General features: G+C 40.5%; 1 protein-coding gene across 1 annotated transcript in view; it reads left to right on the plus strand.

Moving 5' to 3' along the window:
- Positions 1 to 19263, plus strand: part of FOXO3 (forkhead box O3) — a 117632-nt gene that overhangs the window by 77570 nt on the left and 20799 nt on the right. The window lies entirely within an intron of this gene.

Genomic DNA, 19263 nt, shown 5'->3' on the forward strand with positions numbered 1-19263 from the left:
AGAAGACCGAGGAATATAGTCCTTTTTTTTCTGGGCAGCCATGTGCACACCTAAAAGTAAAAATAGTAAGGAAAAAAGAGAATGGAATAGTTTGTTCTACAAAGTTAAAAGTTATGTACATTATTAATATCAATAGATATTGATAAGCCATACCATGCCACGCTAGTTGCTGTGGAGTCGATTCTGACACGTGGTAACCCCACGTGTGTCTGAGTAGAAATGTGCTCCATAGAGTTTTCAATGGCTGGTTTTTTGGAAGTAGATTGCTAGGCCTTTCTTTTGAGGCACCTCTTGATGGACTTAAATCTCCAACCTTTTGGTTAGCAGCTCAGGGCTTTAATTGTTTGCAGCACCCAGGGAGCCTGCTGATAAACAATCCTCTGAAAAGTTTGCCCCTACTTGCACTCATCAATCAGTCCAAATGTTTGTCTCCTCACAGTTAATCAAAAGCTATCTTGACTCTTAATTAAAAATAAAATGTTCTCAACTACTGTATTTGAATTACATAGTCCACTTAGAAACATGAGTATGATTTTTAATAGAACTAATAATATCCACATTTTGAACTTCTAAATGCTTCTGAAATTTAAGACAGACAACCTAATGTATTTAAATCTGATACTTTATTTACTGTCACTTTCAGTGCTAAGGTAGATTTCTCTGGAGATGGAGAACCTGGGAAAAGAGAGTCTACTTCCTTAGTGCTCCCGTCAACCCATTAGTGCTAGGTTTCCTGAATTTTGTTGCAGATGCTAACCTAATTCAGCATGGTTTAGCTCAAAAGAGAAAATAACGGGGGAATTCATTTATCCTTTCAAGGAAATAATATTGAGAGTCTGTCATGTACCAGACATCTTCGACACAAAAAAAGATGTGCTGAGCTTTCGTTATTTAACTCTTCCCAGTTACTTATGTGATCTTAGTGACTTCATATTTTTATGCACCTTTTTCCCCCAAGAAATATTTTAATTATCAGTAACAGTACCATATAAAAGAAAGCTGCCAGGAAGAACGACAGAAAAGCTAGAACTTTTTGATGTTCAAGTGGCATTTAAATTTTAAGCCTTTAATTTTTTTCTGTTTTTAGAACTGTTATATATATAGATAGACAAACTAATACCTACTTACTATAATAAGAATATTCACTGTAGCTCAAATTGGTGTTTTTAAATGACGGCTTTTGCCAAATTCTTTTGGCAGCTGCTATAGAATGAAAGCACTAGAAATTGATTACTCACATGTTGTTGCTAATAGTTTATTTCTGTAGCCCTTGCCACCTAGCCCAGGCAGGGGTCCCTGTATATAATATTTGTATCTGGCGTGCCTTGTGCTGATGACCTGCTGCCAAAATGGAGTTAGTGGGCCCTAATTTGCTCCTGGAAGTCTGCATTCTTTTCCATACATGTCCACAAATAGCACCAAGCAAATTAACGTAACTTTCTGATTCATGTAAGGAGCAACCAAAGAAAGCATCTTGTGTTTGGCAGCCAAAATACCACGCAGTGTTAGCAGAATGGAACTGCTGGCCCATTTTATAGCATTCTAATTGATAATTATTTCTCAAAGAGCACATTATTTGGACATGTGGCAACAATCCAGTATCATTCTAGAGGCATTGGACATGTAGGTGCCTGTGAACACTATAGTAAACATACTCCTCTTTTTGCCAAGAATGGAAGTAGATTATCCAAGAGGAAAAAGGAGAGAAAAGAAAATACCAATTTCCTCTATGGCAGAACATGCCTGGCTTAAATCAGTAGTAAAAAGTGTAATGCATGAAATCTTGTTAAGTTTTTTGTGTTTTATAGTAAAGGCTCCTGGTTCATAGTTAATAGGCTAGAAAATTAACCCTCTTCCTTTGGCAAGCTTGGAGAATGTGTAAATATGTATGTGCATGTGTTTGTTCTTGGTTCACAGGAACTGCCTAGCCAATTCCTTTTTGCTAAATATTAGCAGAGGAATGAAAAAAAAAAAAAGTATGTGTGAGAGCTAAAATGAAAGGAGGAGGGACTCCTGGGTTTCTGCATACATGACACCTCACAACAAAATCACTGTGGTGAGGAGAAAGAGCTGAAGGCATTTTCACCATTGCTAAATTGAAGGGAGCCTGTAGACAAGTTAAAGGAACTGAGGAGAAATTTCCCTATGAGAATGGCCCTGGGCTCCATAATGGAGATCCGGACCCTGCAAATATTAGTACTGTGAGGACTGCCATGAGATGGGGCAGCCTGGTTATCAGGGAGTTGGGGAAGGGTGAACATATGTGGTCTGCCCTCAGGCCTGGTAGAAGAGGAAGGTAAGAAGAAACAAACTGAAACTTGCTCCTGACTCCGATCTACTCTTCATAAGCAAACCACAGCATTGAGCAACAGCTGGAAAAGATGGAAACTGATGCAAATGAAATGCTGCAAGATGGCCCTATCTGGGGATCTTCTCCCTTTTTTTTCCCCACCCCTTCCCTTTTATTAGTGGTTTATTGTCAAAAATGCTTATGGGTCTTAAGCAGAACCAAGTCAGAACATTCAAAGTGTCAGAGGTATGTATAGCTGCCTTTCTTGCTTGTGGCCCCATCTTCTTCCTTCATCCCATTATCTTCTGTGGGGATATTTATGTAGGGATAGAGAATAAAGTTGGCTAGAGATAAACTGCCCAAGTTTCATCTTCTGCAGCTAAGGAAGTGTCAGCAGTTCATAAGCTAAAGAAATGGACTGTCAAGAATTGAGAAGGGTCTGAAATTCTTACCTGTTGCTGTTGAGTAAGCTAACAAGTTAGCCTACCATAGTTTCATGGGTGCTGGCAGAAGACATGAGACTACTGGGTCAGATACAAAGGAGTTTATTACTCGTTCATGGCACAACAAGCAGCATGAGCAATAGCATATTTTATTTCAGTTCCTTCCTTACCCCCAAGTCCCACAGGGGTGACACACATGGCCCAGGTTGATGCCTGCACATGCAGTGGGTTGTGTTACATGAGAGGAATCCTGAGTTTAGGGGTCCTAAATATTTTGTAATGGGCAGTAAGCAGCCCTTTGCTCTGGAGGGAGATACTGTATCTTCCAAGGCTGTTCACTGTGCATACATCCTTGAAAAATAGTCTAGAATAAAGGGCCATTAATGCTTTGCTTGCAACATGTGCAGAAATGGGAGAGACCATGGAGGAATGTCTTCCAACATGGATTTGTTAACATTGTAAGAAGCTGGTACCCCAATTCCCTTTCAATCCACAAATTAACGTAAGAACTCAGCAGCGTCTCTTACTGGGGAAGACTGCTGAGGCCATAACTGTATTTGAATGAACCTGATGAACTTGTTTCTGGAGAAGCAGCTAATATAGGGTAATATTGTTCCACATAATGTCAGAGAGTTGAAAGTGTATTACCTGAAGCTACCTTTGAACCTGAAAATGGCTTAGCAACATCTGTTCCAGTATATTGATGTGACATTCTTTGTCTTGACGTAAAGGGATTAATCTCAGGGGCCCCCGTATATACAATGACTTGTCAAGCCTTGGAGGGAGACCTAGTACCTGGTCATGCTATGAGCCCACACACATTTCCTTTTAGCAAAATGAACAATCTGACTCAGTGCAAAGAATTGGAAATTTCAGGAGATCCACGTGATGAAGTGGTAGGGAGAGAGAACCTAAGGGCACCTACTAAGTCAGAGTCCACCAGGGAGGTAATTATAAGATCAGAGGTCTACTGTCCTCAGAAATAGTTTTAGAACCGCTGACTGTGTGGAGACCAGTGAGTCCTGGAGCACTGTGACATGTGCTGGTTGAGGAATGGGGCTTGCTCCCCTGCTTTTCTCCACACCCTCTAACCTCTTTATCTTAAGACTTTCTGTCTCCTAAAGCTTCCTCCATCCACAAACAAGGTCTGAAAGAACTGTCCCTAATTTCCTTTAGCCCTTGAAATACCCAGTTACAGGAATTTTCCATTTCTACTGTATGTTCAGAGCCTGGGAGGCACAGTGGTTAAGAGCTTGGCTGCTAAGCTTTTATAGTTTTTTATGTGGCTGTTCTTACATACTTTTGACATATTATCAACAGGGACCAGTTCTTGGATAAAGGACATCATGCTTAGGAAAGTAGAGGGTCAACAAAAAAGAGAAAGATCCTTAATGAGCTGGTTTGACACAGTAGCTGTAACAGTGGGCTCAAACAGCAGTGATTGGGAGGATGGGACAGGACTGGGCAGTGTTTCATTCTGTTGTACATGGGGTCCCTATGAGTTGGAACCGACTCAATAGCACATGACAACAACAACAACAGTCGTTGCTAGTTAATATTCTTTCTTCTGTTCTTTGGAACAATAGGTATTACAGTATTAATGCTGGTGTTTCCAGTTTCTTCAGTGCTTTCAAGTTTACCCAGCAGTGTAAATGGAGATTAGAGTCTAGTACATATTGCTACTGAAGTACAACATTTCTGTCATGACCTTTAGAATAACAGATTTATCTCATTCATATTCAACCGGCTTCATTCATTGTAGTTTAGGGAGTAGTGCTAACATTAACTTGCACATTTGGGGACATACTAGATTTTAAGTTAATGTATGGGCACCGAATGGCTTGGTGGATTTTTGTTTTGTTTTGTTTTTTTTAGAAACATGGAATGAATGCCTAGTTCTTTCATTAGTGGAAATGTCTTCCTTTCCTTATTTGATCTTTCTTTATAATTGTTGCAGCAATGAAATGCTTTATTATTACTTTTTTGCTCTAAACATTTTGTTAATCATTTTTTTTTTTTTTGCTGTTGTTGAGACTATACACAGTAAAAATGTACACCAATTGAGGTTTCTACATACACAATTCTGTGACATTGATTACATTCTTTGAATTGTGCAGCCATCCTTGCCCTCCTTTTCTGAGTTGTTCATCCCCCTTTAACATAAACTCACTGCCCCCCTAATGTTCCTATCTAATCTTTCTAGTTGCTGTTGTCATTTGATTCCATATAGATAGATCTTAAAAGAACACAACGCTGAGGCAGACTTTCTTTACTAGTGAAGCTAAAGTATTTGGTTTTTAAAAAGATTTCGGGATATTTTTCGTTTAAGGTTTAAAGATTAGGGCAATAGTTTCAGGGGTTCATCCAGCCACCATGCCTCCAGAAAATCTGGGTTCCATGAGAATTTGAAATTCTGTTTTGCATTTTACTCCTTTTGATCAGGATTTTTCTACAGAATCTTTGCTCAAAATGTTCAGTAATGGTAGCTGGGCACTAACCAGTTCTTCTAGTCTCAATGGCAGAGGAAGCAGTTTTTCATGGAGGCAGTTAGCCACACATTGCATTTCCACCTCCGATTCCTGACTCAAAGGAAACCCTGGTGGTGTAGTGGTTAAGTGCTAGGGCTGCTAACCAAAAGGTTGGCAGTTCAAGTCCACCAGGCACTCCTTGGGATCTCTGTCAGGCAGTTCTGCTCTGTCCTGTAAGGTCGCTATGAGTTGGAATCGACTTGACAGCAATGGGTTTGGGTTTTATTCCTGAATCTGCTTCCTCTGTTGCTCCAGGCAAATAGAGACCAATTGTTGTGCCTTGGATGGTTACTTGCAAGCTTTTAAGACCCGAGGTACTAGCCAAGGAACTAGCAGATAGAACAGAAGCACTAAATGTGGTTATTAGGCCAATTAACTGGGATGTCCCATGAATCCATGACCTTAAACCTCTAAACCAAACTCACATAAAAAGACAAGAACAGGCAAATACCTAGAGACCAAAATTTATTAGTGGTTTCCAGGGGTGGGAGGGAGGGGCTGGAAGAGGGGGTTACTGCTAAAAGAGTACTGAGTTTTGGCTTACAGTAATGGAAAAATCACATTGATTAGGGTTGCACAGCTGATTAATGTAATTGCTCTCAATAAGTTGTACACCTATAAAAAGTTGAATTGGCAAAAGTTCTGTGATAGATGAACTTACAACAATGACCAAAAAAAAAAAAAAGAATAGCTGCTGTGGCTATAGCCAAACACCTCATGGGATTTGGGTCTTTATTTGATCATTTTATGTGGACTTTTGAGATATATAGTGGTCATCTGTGTATAATTGGGACACAGGAGTATCCTGGAATAAATGGTTGGTTCTCTCAGCATTTAGTAATATCATCATATTGGTCATCAGCCACCTTTGCATCCTGTAGTTTTAAATAAGGAGAAATCTTGCAAAATCAGTACAGTGAAATACTGGATATGCAGACAGAAGGTTGGAGGGCAAAGAAAGCAGTTCTTCAGGAAGGTCCTTATTAGCAGAACTTCAGTGGAGTGTGGAAGAGAAGGGATACACTTGTAAACCAGACTCCTTTTGCAGAATTGACTGTGTTGTACTCTTTATTCTCATAAGGAAAAGTCCACCAGTTGTTTCATTTACAGTAGCCATCGTGAAATACCGTTGGCCCTCCATATTCACAGGTTCTGCATCCACAGATGAAACCAACTGTGGATTGATAAAATTTGGGGAAAAAAAGGAGAAATCTCCAAAAAGTAAAATTTGAATTAGCTGAGCACCAAGCACTAGGCTGAATCCAGGTGAATGAAATGAACCTGCTGTAGTCTCCCACCATTTCACAGAACTTCAGTCTCTGTCTAGCACTGGTTGTTCGGGCATTGTTCACCTCATGTCTTGTCATTATTCCTTAAACAATACGTACTGAATCATAACTATTTACATAGCATTTACATTGTATTAGGTATCATAAGTAATCTAGAAATGACTCAACGTGTGTGGGGGTTATATGAAACTACTACACCATTTTATGTGAGTGACTTGAGCATCCCTGGATGCTGCAGGGGTCCTGAAACCAATCCCTCTCAGACACTGGGGGATGACTGTATGCTGTTAAGTGGCATTTACTTTTTCTTTGCTTCTTTCACCAGTAACACTGTGATTTATGGAAACTGTTAGAATAATGAATGCTGACACTTGGGAGATAGCCTGCTTTCAAAGGCATGTGCATTTGTCTGTTTCGTAAATACCAGTTCAAACTTTTTCCCTTTTAACTGAAAAATGTGCCTCATCCCCTCCCGGTGTTTCCAGGGTGTGGGCCTGTGCGTAGCTATGTGACTGTGCCCACACGTTGGCATGTGTTTCAGAGAAGGAACCTACCAAAAAGAAATGGGTTGCTCTTGAAATAAGAGACAAAAAACTGTTTTTCTGAGCCATAACGTCTGAAGAGCTGGAAACAGTTGTGTTTGTATGTGTGATGATTTTAAAGCCAGTGAATTTCATGTGAAGGAAAGGATTGTAAACTAAAACAGGAAAAGCAGTTTTCCTGGATTTCAGACGTCAAACTCTCAAGCTGTTTGACTCACCCACCCAGCACCTCCACATTCATCCCTTTAATGTGCTTGCTTTGTCAGTGACTTGTTCCTTCAGCTTTGGGTGCCGGCAGACAAATAATAAAATAGCAGCATATGCAACCTTAAAGCACTTTTCTACCAGAGCTTTTGACTGAGGTTAAACAGAAGCATCCTGAACATGTTGTTACTTGGCAGGCAAAAGGCATCATATTTTAAAATTCGCATAGTTTGGAAGCAAGCTAAATCTTTTCTGGCTCAGTAATAAACTAATTACATGTTTTAAATAGTATAGAGCTGAGTCCCTGTTTCAAATTAAGCCTTGTAATAGCAAGGTCTAGGGCAATAGCAGACATTTGCCTCATGTTTTTGGCTTGGGGATCTGAAGCATGGTACCAGCTGTTTGGGGGCCTGAACAGGCCTCCCGGGGTCAGCCAGGTAATACTGGCATGACTGAGTCACAGGTTACTTCTTCCTGAGCACAGAACCAACCACGGAAGGCCTGGACACTGAACAGTTTGTGGCTGTGATCATGTTTGGTCATTTCCCTAAAACTGGTTATCTCAGATCATGTTAGGATATGCTACTAGTGTTCCTTTTGGGGTGTAAAAAGGGGTGTGTCTGAGGAAAAAAGAAAAAAGTCATTTCTAAAAAATATTCACAGATTGGCATGTTTGGTTGCAACAGGGCTTGCTTCGTGACTTGTCATTTTTCACTCCTTTTCATAATCCTAGGGACCATGTACAGAAACTTACAGATGGGAGTATTTGATTTAGTCATACAGGTTTTGTAGTTAGTTACAGAGCTTCCCGTTTCCTGGTCACGTGTTAATGGTGCTCCCTCCTCAGGGAGAGTGGTGATCTCAGAGAGAAGCACACACACAGTGAAGTGGTGAGAGCTTTGCTTTTTGGCATTAGCCTCAGGCTTGATCTCTAGCACCATGGCTTATTAGGGTTACTTAATCTTTCTGCACTTCGGTTTCCTCCTGACACACTTATTGTGAAAATAAGATCTGTCAGGCATAGACTATATTAGCCCTGGTAGGTACCACATAAATTCATTTCCTTCAGATTGCAGGTGCAGTACTTATTTTGCATTTCCTTTTTTACCTATGTGCTTGCTTGGAAGAGACTTAGAACCAGGGTGTGTTAACTGTGGCATTGAGTGTGCCCCTGAGGCCTCTGAGCCAATCCCATTATCAAGTACTCACCAGGACCCTTGGCATCTCAAGACAGATTTAAGGAGTTAGCTCTTCAGCCTGGATGGACCTGAGATACCAAGCTCCTGTTCACTGAGGAGCCCACAGTATGTGGTGTCATTTTACCCTTCTTACCATCCTTGACATTTATTTTAGAAAACCTTAAGCTTTCTTTTTAAACTATATGATGGTGTTTTTGAAAATAGGGTTTTTTTGTTGAAATTAATACCCAAGGGTAAGACTTCTCAACTTTAAGAAAATTTAGATATTACTTCAGATTTTACAGTAGAAACTTACTTTCATTTTCACTCATATGAGGAGACCTCATTGGTCTCACGTTTTATCACATCCTATTTTTAAAGCATAATTCAGGTGTATTTTGTAACCTTTGACCCCTACCCCACCAATTAATTGATTAAGCAAAAAAAAAATTTTAGTACCTGCTGTGGAGCCCTGGTCATGCAGTGGTTAAGAGCTATGGCTACTAACCAAAAGGTCAGCGGTTTGAATCTACCAGCTGTCCCTGGAAACCCTTTTGGGGCAGTTCTACTCTGTCCTATAGGGTTGCTATGAGTCAGAATTAATTTGAGGGCAATGGGTTTGGTTTTGGATGTACCAGGATTCATGCTAGGTGCTAAACTGTAGTAAGACAAGGTTTTTGTATTACAGGAAACGTAACTGTTCCTCAAGTTATAAAACAAGACATACTGAATTCGGACGGTTGGATGGGCGAATGGATGAATGGATAAAGGGAGGAAGGAAAAAAGCGAGGAAGGAAGGCTTGAATGAATTATCTATCCTTGTACTCCTTGCACTTTATCCTTTCAGTTGGTGTGATAATCCAGGCACTGGGACTGTGTTCTGTTTCTGGTTGGTATTATTCTGCTCCTTCTTGTTCCAAAAACTGAAACCCCTTGCCCTCAAGCCATTCCAACGCATAGGGACCCTACAGGACAGAATAGAACTGCCCTAAAGGGTTTCCAAGGCTGTAAGTCTTTATGGAACCAGACTGCCACATCTTCTTACTTGATTGAATTCAGGTACTGGGCTGGACCTCTTTGGTCTTTGTTTGTTTTTTTTTTTTTTCTTCACTGTAAAGTCTGGACGGATGGATTTCACAGTCCTCCCCATCTTCCGCAGTACTACTCTTTACTGAGCTCCCTGCCCTGAACACTTTTCTAATGCCATGAAAACAATTCTAAAACTCCCTGACGTGTTCCTGAATTCTGGATGTGTATTCCGATGCCCTTTTATTCTCTCCATTTCCACCCACAATATGTTTTCAAACTGGAAAGCCTTACATGTTTATTTTTCTTATTCTAAATGAAAATTATGTTAATAAAACTATTTCTGTTCTACTTTGTGGTACAGAGTCAGTTTCAGGAGCATTCTGGAACTTCCTAGCTGTTAACCCTTTGAAGCATGTATGTTATATTATATGGTTTGCCGTGTGTGCATGGACTTAAAGGGGATTGAAGTAGCCTGTATTTGCCCAGCCCCGTGTGAGAAAGGGAAACGGATTGAATAACATCAGCAGAGAGCTTCGAGAGAACAGGGGTGGCCAAATGCTGCAACTTTAACCCGCTTTCTGGGGGCTGTCATTCCTGTCTTCATGTCCTTAGCTGCTTCTTAGTCTGTGGGGAGGAAGATGTGAGGTTGGAAGTAGGAGGGCTGGGGGGAAGGGCAGGGTGCTGCAGGGAGTGGGTGTGGGCAGAGGCTGCAAGGCTGCCAGGGTTCTCTGTGTGCCGGAAGTGCAGGTTTGGCTGTGAGGAATGGAATGTTCCCTCTTGCCCTCCAAGAGCAGAAACAGCTGTGGAAGAGCTTGAAAAGAAGATTGCTAAATGAAAAAAAAAAAAGTATAAAAATGAAATCCACACTAGAAAACACAACAAAACTGCCTGCAATATTGTGGTAGCCATCTTTTTCATGCTGTTTTAGAGAGCTTTCTTTCCATCTAGAATTTCTTTTTCAACTGGGGGTAGTAGGATAAACTGTCTGCCCAGCCCTTGCTACCTTAGGAGATCCTCGTGTCTCTCATTCTGTTTGGCTGGGAAATGGATTTATTCCGATCACCAGATTATTACTTTCTCACTCTTCTTAGTGAGAGACCTGAGCCTGTCACTTGCTTACTGCATGAAATCTTAAAACAAGTATTAATTTCCAAAGATGGTCTCTGTGAATAGGAGATTATAATCAGCAAATTTAATGGGAAACCTTGTTTCTAACTGGAAATTAATCTGTCAGTGAAGGGCCCGAAAATATTTACTTTTAGAACATCTTTTTTTTTTTTTTTTTTAAGTCCCTTAATATTTTGAACTTCAGACTTTTAGACAAGACTAATAGTGGAACTAGAGTGGAACTTGTCTTGCAGATCAGATTTGTTTGTGCAGTTCTTTCTATGAAAGTTTACGTTTTCAGCCTTAAAGGCTTGTTTGACTATTACAGCTGGAACTCTATACAGATAGAAATAATAACCATTTCTAATTTGAAGTCTGTTTTATGCTATTGTATTTTCTGCACTTGCTTTTGAATAGCAAGTTAGCCCTAAAGTAGATAAAATCTAGTGGAGGAGTGTAAGCCAACTGAAACCTAAACTCTGGCAATGTCTAAGGAAGACCATTGTCACACGTCTCAGGTGGTAGCAGTACATGGCCCTTTGCAGCGTCCACCCAAGTGTAATGATGTAGTATTTCACGCAGTCAAGGAATAAGAGTGGAGTGTGTGCTTGTTATTAATATTCCTGAGGCTACCTGAATATGTACTTTGGTTCTCAGGGAAATTTGTTCAGTAATACTTTGCTGTATTCTCAGCACTGGAAGCTAATAAGTACCTCAGGATTGGGGGATGACTTTTTCAGTGCTTTTTTTTTTTCTTTAACCCAATCTACCTGTTTGACATATTGCCAAAAGGAGAGTCTGTCAAAAGGATTGTGTGAGATTGCATGCCAATTCAGGGAGACTTCTGAAAATTACCGGGATCAGCTACTGCCCCATCTCTTCTTCATCCTGTCTTAACTCTAATTTTTGTGAAAGTCCATGTACCCTCTTTTTTGTGTGTACCAATTCATGCTGGGTAGACAAGCATCACAGGAAGAATGAGATGACTGTCCACAAGACAGTGTAAGGTCACACCCTCCATCACCATTTTTTATTTTTTTTAAGCAGATCTAGACCTCAGTTCTTTGAAAAATTGCTCCAACTCTCCGTTTTACTCCACAGAGCTAATCATGGCTTTTAATATCTGATCCCAGTTCTCATCCTTATCTTCCAAATGGTGGAAGCTTGGAGTTAAAGGGCATCACTATGCTGTGCAGCCAGACCTGGGAAGACCAGGAGTCATGAGATTGGAATCAGATTCTCAGTCAGTGGAAAGCCCAGTGGTTCTCAGCCCTGACTGCACATTAGAATAATCTGGGGAGCTTTAAAAATGTACCTGTATCCAAGCTTTACTCCACACCAATTGAATCAGAATTTCTAGGAGTGGGTGTCTTTAAAGTCTCGCTAGGTGATTCTAATGCACAGCCAGGGTTAAGAACAACTACTTTAGAGAAATCAAGGGCCTAGTCTAAAGAGCTGCCTTTGAAAGAGCCTCTCATTATAAATCAAAAGGCAGCATCCAGAGCCTGCTCCAGAAGCTGTATCTTTGTATTGCCCTGCTGGGGCACACCCGACCCTGAGCCTCCCAATGACTCATGGTTTCCATTGGGCTTTTCACGTGACCTTTATCATATGCAGTTCAGCAGGTGCCTATATTAGTATCCAGGCATTTGGCAGCCTCGTTCAGAATGATCAGTACTCAGAACTCAAGCAGTGAGAGAGACCTCCTTGAATGCTGGTCCTGTACAGATCATGAGTGCTGTATTTTAAGGTGGTCCTTTGCAGATCGTATCCCCCTGGAATCCCTTGTAAGGACCAGGGAGACTTCTGCAGTCTGCCTGGTGGGGAGTAGTGGGCTTGGGAGCTGACAACCATAACTCATTTTTATTGCTGTTGAGAAAGCAAGAAAAAGAAATGAGTGGGGGTTGTCTTAAAAAAAAAAAAAAAAAAGGTCCGGGGCTTTTAAGAGTTAAATTACACAACTCCCTTTTTATTTTTAAAGTGAGTGGATTCCTTGTTGCCGTTGCTGAGAAAGATAAATTGATACCACATGTTGCTTCCAGACAGAAACCTCTCTGTGTTCCAGGGGAAGCACATGCAGCTGGTGTCTGGGTTGGTGGACAGTCTCCACAAGGTAAACATGGTTTGGAAGGGCTGAAGCAGACGTAGGGTAGTGACAGTTAAGAAATGACCGGTTATTCTTGACTGGCACCTTTGAAATTCTTTTTCATATTTGAGATGTTGTCCTGGAAGGAGCCACCCTCTCACCTTTTGACCTAAAGTATATGATGCTTGGAAAACAGCAAGTGAACATTTGTGATGTCACTGCTTCCGTACATGGGATCTAACACTTGTTGAGAGCTGCTTCTGTGCTTGGCGCTCTGCTCAGTACTTTGCATGCATAATTTCATTTCATCTTCCCAAAGATCCTAGAGATGGGCAGAGAGGGTACTTCTTATCCCCATTTTACAAAAGGGGCAACCAAGTTTAGGTAACTTACCCAAGGTCACAATGACAAGTAGCCAGAGCCAGCATTCCAACCCAGACCTGGCTGACATCAAAGTTTGCTCTTTCTTTCAGCATGGCGCTGCCTCCCTCCGTGGACCACTTTAAATTACATGTGTGAATTATCCACTTTGTAGATTATTGGTAGAGCTTTTTTGCATTTGAGGCAGCTTCTCTCTGATTATCTAACCTGTTTTGGACCTTTCTGCCTTTACAACCAATTGGTATATATGTAGGGGACCTGGATGCTTTAGTATTTGCAATAAATGCGTCTTGCAGTAGAAAACTGTCTTCGGTATAGCGAGGGGAAAAAAAAAAACAGATTGTGATAAGTACAGTCATCTCAATGCTAATTTCTTCATGAGGGCTAAGCCAAGCAATCTGCGGGCTGTGGCTCACGAGGAGCCATCCGCATGACTGAAGGGGATTCCAGCATGCTGCCTCCCTCACGCACCTACTGCACAGGCCTGGCTGGAGGATTCTGCCACCAATCACAGCTGCACTCATACAGGACACAGGCTTGCCAGCTCTGTTCTTAATTAACTAATAGTAATGAGTTTCTATTCCAGTGCAGGGCTTGCTCCAGTGTAAATCCTTTTGTAAAAGAAAAGATTGATATAAAAATGAGATGAAAAGAATTCTTATCTCTTCTCTCTCTTTAGACACATTGCAATAGAGTTGCTTTAAGGGTTCTCTAAATCTTTGGGCCCACACTTGGGGAAAACATATATATTTACCCCTGAAGCTAAAGTTTTTTTTCCTAGAGATGTTTGCCTTCTTGTAATTCATCAGAAACTTGGTTTCTTAGCAAATTTAAATAATCAGAACAATTCACAAGGCTTTGGGTTGGGGTCGTAGTAGCGTCTTGACTCCTTTAGTAAGTAAACTTGATGACAGAATGCCTGAGCTCTAACAGTAGCAGTCCAGGTTGGTGATACTTAACCTTCTCACCATGACCTGAAGGAAAGCACACCCCTAGTTCATTGGCCTGCCTCACAGGACCTTTCAAAATGTATTTCGATGTGATTAGAAAAATCACACTAGTCCTATCAAACTGTTCCCCCCTTTACCTACAGCTCCCAACCCCCAAACTAATGTAAAATCTTAGAAATTTGTACTATTGGAAGATGATGTGTAAATTAGTGGAAAAACATAGAATATTTATAATGGTAGTTTTGTAGTTTAAAATATGCACAGTACACTGGGAACTAATTCACAAAGCCTAATGAAGACGTCTGCAGAGAACTACAATCATAAGAGTATTTTACAATCAGCTTGTCTATTTTTATAAATAAATAGCACGTCTTTGTTTCTGAGATTGAGACTGGGGAGGGATGGTTTAAAACCTTTAGCTGTACTACATCTCTCCAGATATCATATCACCATTAACCTTTGTTATCAGGGAAGGTGTGGGGAAACGTTGCAGTTTGGATGTTTTACTTGGCATTTATTTACCTTTCCTGCTCTACCACAGTTTAGGTAGAGAAGCTAATAATTCCAGTCATGACCTATGAGGAAAACGAGAATACGTTCATAGCATCAGACCTTGGCAGAGTGAAGAGATGTGGACGGATGGGTGGTATTTATTGGCGCTTGTCGATGTTCTGTCTTCAGATTATGGATTTTATCAGTGGGAGGCTGACCAGCTTGTATAGATAGAAGGCTACTGAGAGACTACCAGAATGGTTGTGGCATCGTTTTTGTTTGCTTTGTCTTAGTAAGGTAACTGGAAAAGCCTGTCTGAGTGTTCTGTAGGTAATAATAAGCCTCGGGGAATGTACTCTGCCACAAATAACTTCTAAAATGAGAGTTGAGCAAAAGCTGGACACTGAAACTCATTTAATAAATTGGATTTTGTTTCAGAACCTAAGGGTAGTTAACATGATTTATATAGTTACCACTGGCCTCTCCTTAAGGAGCCCTGGTACAGTGCAGTGATTATGTGCTCAGCTGCTAACTGAAAGGTCGGCGGCTCAAACCCACCATTCCCTCCGTACGAGAAAGATGGCAGCAGTCTGCTTCTGTAAGGATTATAGCCTTGGAAACCCTGTGGGGAAGTTCTGTGCTGTCCTACAGGGTTGCTATGAGTTGACTCGATGACAGTGGGTTTGGCTTTGTTTGGTTCTTTCCTTAGAATGCTGTGATGGTACCTTACTAAAGAAACACAAGCATGTGCTACAGGGTGCGCTTACACTTTCAGTTTGCTCTTCTAAAAGATAGGCTTTCTTTAAAAAAGTCTTCAATTTTTTTTTTTTTAGGAAAGATGCAAATTACTACCCCTAATTATTTTTTAAAAATAAGTCCAGTTTTAAGCTATTGCCTTTGAATCCCTTTTCTTCCTTAAATACTAGTTGTTGTTGTTTAATATTTCTTTCTTTAAATGTTAGCACAAATAGGTTAAATGACTTCGAAATAATTTGGTGATATACCAGTGAAGAGTAGTGGAAAAAGCATTGCGTTGGAGTCAGAAAACCCAATTTCAGTTAGTTCTTAGAGATGCTAGCTGTGTGACCTTGTGTTTTTTAATATCACAGCCTAATCCTTCATATGTAAAATGAGGGCACTGATATACCAACTTTGAAAGATTGTTATGAGGTTTAGAGGCAATGAATCTGAAACTTAGACCCAGTAATTGACAGTGTTATAATCAGGCAAGTTCTCATTTCTTCATCGTTGCCATTAGGGACCTGGACTGGCAGGCAGTCTCCATGATCCTTCCCCATTCTATGGCTCTCGTCCTAGATGTGGGTGTTCTAACCCTTTACCACATGCCTGTACAGAAGCATAACATCTATCTCCAAGTGTTTATCAGTTGTAGTTTGTGACTGAATAAATTATACAGTATTGGGATTTAGAGTTATAGTAATAGATAGCCACTGTTGTTGTCGTTAGGTACCGTCGAGTTGATTCTGACTCATAGCAGCCCTGTGTACAGCAGAATGAAACATTGCCTGGCCATGCACCATCCTCATGATCATTTTTATGCTGGAGCCCATTGTTGGCATCCACTGCGTCAATCCATCTCATTGAAGGTCTTCCTCTTTTTTGCTGACCCTCTGCATTACAAAGCATGATATCCTTCTCTAGGGACTGGTCCTTCCTGATAACATGTACAAAGTATGTGAGTCAAAGTCTCACCATCCTTGCTTCTAAGGTGCATTCTGGCTGTACTTCTTCCAATACAGATTTGTTTGTTCTTTTGGCAGTCCATAGTATATTCAGCATTCTTCGCCAACACCGTAACTCAGAAGCGTCAATTCTCAGTCATTAGGAAATCCATATAGGACATTTTGGAGTTCTGTAAAGTTTTACATTCTTTTTTTCAGTTGGTGTGGAATTGGTAAAACTAAAAATATATTTAAAAAAATATTGCTTCCTAAATGCTTTTTAAAAGGGGTTGGGGAATACCTGGATACTTCTGGCTGGTTGTTGTTGTTAATTCTGGGTGTTGGTGTGAACTCCTTCCAGATTCCAGGGCAAAGGGGACTGGCTAGGGTGGGGGAGTTGGCACCACCGCCCACATTGCCCTAACATACCCTCAGGACCTCCCTGTTTTTTCACCAAGAAGTGTGAGTTAAAATTTTTATTTACTATATCTAATCATCTGAGTACTCAATAGCAGAACCACCTTGCACTTGCCTGCTTTTTGAACCCTGAGAAGTGAGTTTTAAGAGCATGCGTCATACCTGTTTCACAGAGAGAAAGTGTTTTACTTTTTAAAGAAATGTAATTTCTGAACCATTCATAGAGATGCCATTATTCTCTTAGAAACCAAACAAGTAAAAAGGAAGCAGAATATATAGTCTCCTGGGCAACATTTGTTTTATCAGATACTATACTCAGCATGTTGCCTGTTTTCTTAAGTGTGCCTTTATTGCAGTCATAGAAATGCCAGGATACTGACTGATGACCCATGGTTGCCAGTGCTTATTGCCCAGCCTGAACTGCAGCCCCTCTTGCCTGGGAACATACACGGAAAACAGTTTGAGTATTTTGGGTTATTTACTTATAGTAAAATCACGTTGGCTTTCTGTGTTTTAAAAACATTCTGGTAGAACACATGTATTTGTATCTTCTATATAAATACAGTTGGTGATCGCCAATTTTTTTTTTTAGTTATGATAATTTTAGGATTATTTATATTTGATATGCAGAATCAGGCAATATCTTTTATCTCTAACTTGCAAATAAAACTCATCTGGCCTGCAGGTGCTATCCCAGATGTGGAGAATACCATCACCTCCTCTCTTTTACTGCACGCACACAAGGCATTTTGCAAATTGGAATGAGCCCACACCAGGCTGCGAGCGCTCTCTACCATGGACTCTGCTTTATAATAGCAATAATAATACCTTGACTTGATAGCATGCCTGGCTTCTGAAGTATATTATCATATGTTATCCTTATATCATCTCTGTCAGGGCAGGATGGTTTGGATATTATTATGACCATAATGAACGTGGGGAACTGTGAAGCTGTTGTAGACAGAGTAAATGATTTCGTCAAGGTCGCATGGTTGGTCAGTGGAAGAGACAGACCTGACTCTGGGTCATCCCTGTCAGCTGGGCTTATCTACCAAGCCAGGAGGAGGATTCCTGCAAGATGAGCACAGTCATTAGGGTTTTGAGGATATTTTGCTCTACTACTCATGGGGTCACCATAAGTCAGGATTAACTCAACAGCAACTGACAACAACTTAAAAAAAAAAAAAAATAATTTTTATTTTAGAATCATTTTAGATTTACAGATAAGCTGCAAAGATAGTAGATAGAGTTCCCACATACTCCACACCAAGAGATGGATTGACACAAGTGGCTGTAACAGTGAGTTCAAACATAGCAACGATTGTGAAGATGGCGCAGGACCAGGCAATGCTTTCTTCTGTTGTACACAGGGTCGCTATGAGTTGGAACCTACTTGATGGCACCTAAAAACAACAACAATCGGTATGGTACGTTTGTCACAGCCAACGAACCAATAATGAACCAATATTGAGATGTTATTATTAACTAAAGTCCATACTTTATTCAGATTTCCTTAATTTTTACCTAATGTCCATTTTTCTGTGCCAGGATCCCATCCAGGATACACATTACATTTAGTCGTCATGGCTCTTTAGGCCCCTCTTGGCTGCAATAGTTTCCCACACCTTCCTAGTTTTCAATGGTCTTAACAATTTTGAAGAGTACTGGACAGGCATTTTGTAGAATGTCCCTTAGTTGGGATTTGTCTGATGTTTTTCTCGCAGTAAGACTGGGTTTTAGAAGAAAGACTACAGAGGGAGGTGCCATATTTATCACGTCATATCCAGGTTACATAGTTTCAGTATGACTTATCACTGTTAATCTTGATCTTGATCACCTGGCTGAGGTAGTGTTTGTCAGATTTCTCCACTATGAAGTTATTTTTTTTCCTCCTTTTCTGTATTATCTCTTTGGAAGGAAATTATTATTCACAGCCCATTCTTAAGGGATGGGGAGATATGCTCCAGTGCCTTGAAGGGGGTGAGTATCTGTATAAATCATTTTGAATTCCTCTCTATGGGAAATTTGCCTGCTTCTCTTTTCAACCCAGCAAATCCTGCTTTACCATTCTTTTCTTACGTCTGCTAAGTGTTATGTCCTAAGATGTAAATTGTAGCAGCATGTGATGGAGATACAGCACGGATAGGTAAAAATTAACACCAGTTCTGAGTTCATGGAAGTGATTAGAAAGGGGTAGAAACTGCCTCAATATTATTGAAGGAGGGAACCATAAGAGAGTAAAAGAGCCCCTCAGGTGATTAATTACCCTTAGAGAACCTGGGAGGTTTGTTGTAAAGTGCAGGGGAGGGACTAGTATGGTAATAAATTACAAGTGTGAACTTCAATACAGGAAATGTAAGTATAGAAAGGACAGCCAAACCGAGGAATTTGGGGAAAACAAAGCTGAAAACAATGTTGATGACCTTAGGCATTCCCAGCACCTTCTGGATGTGAAATCTACCATTTAACCTGTTGCCATTTAATGCCAAATCGACCAAGGTGATGCAGGTGTTTTTGCCTTTTTTTTTTTAAGCCTTTGAACTTAAGGAGGTTTTAAAAAACTGAGAAATTTGTTAACCATTTCTTCTGGGGTCTCAGTTTTGGACCATCCTGGCTTATAGTCTACGTTTTCCCTTCTGTCTCTA

The sequence above is a fragment of the Elephas maximus genome, chromosome 1 (genome assembly GCF_024166365.1).
Source record: "Elephas maximus indicus isolate mEleMax1 chromosome 1, mEleMax1 primary haplotype, whole genome shotgun sequence".
Classification (NCBI taxonomy): Eukaryota; Metazoa; Chordata; class Mammalia; order Proboscidea; family Elephantidae; genus Elephas; species Elephas maximus.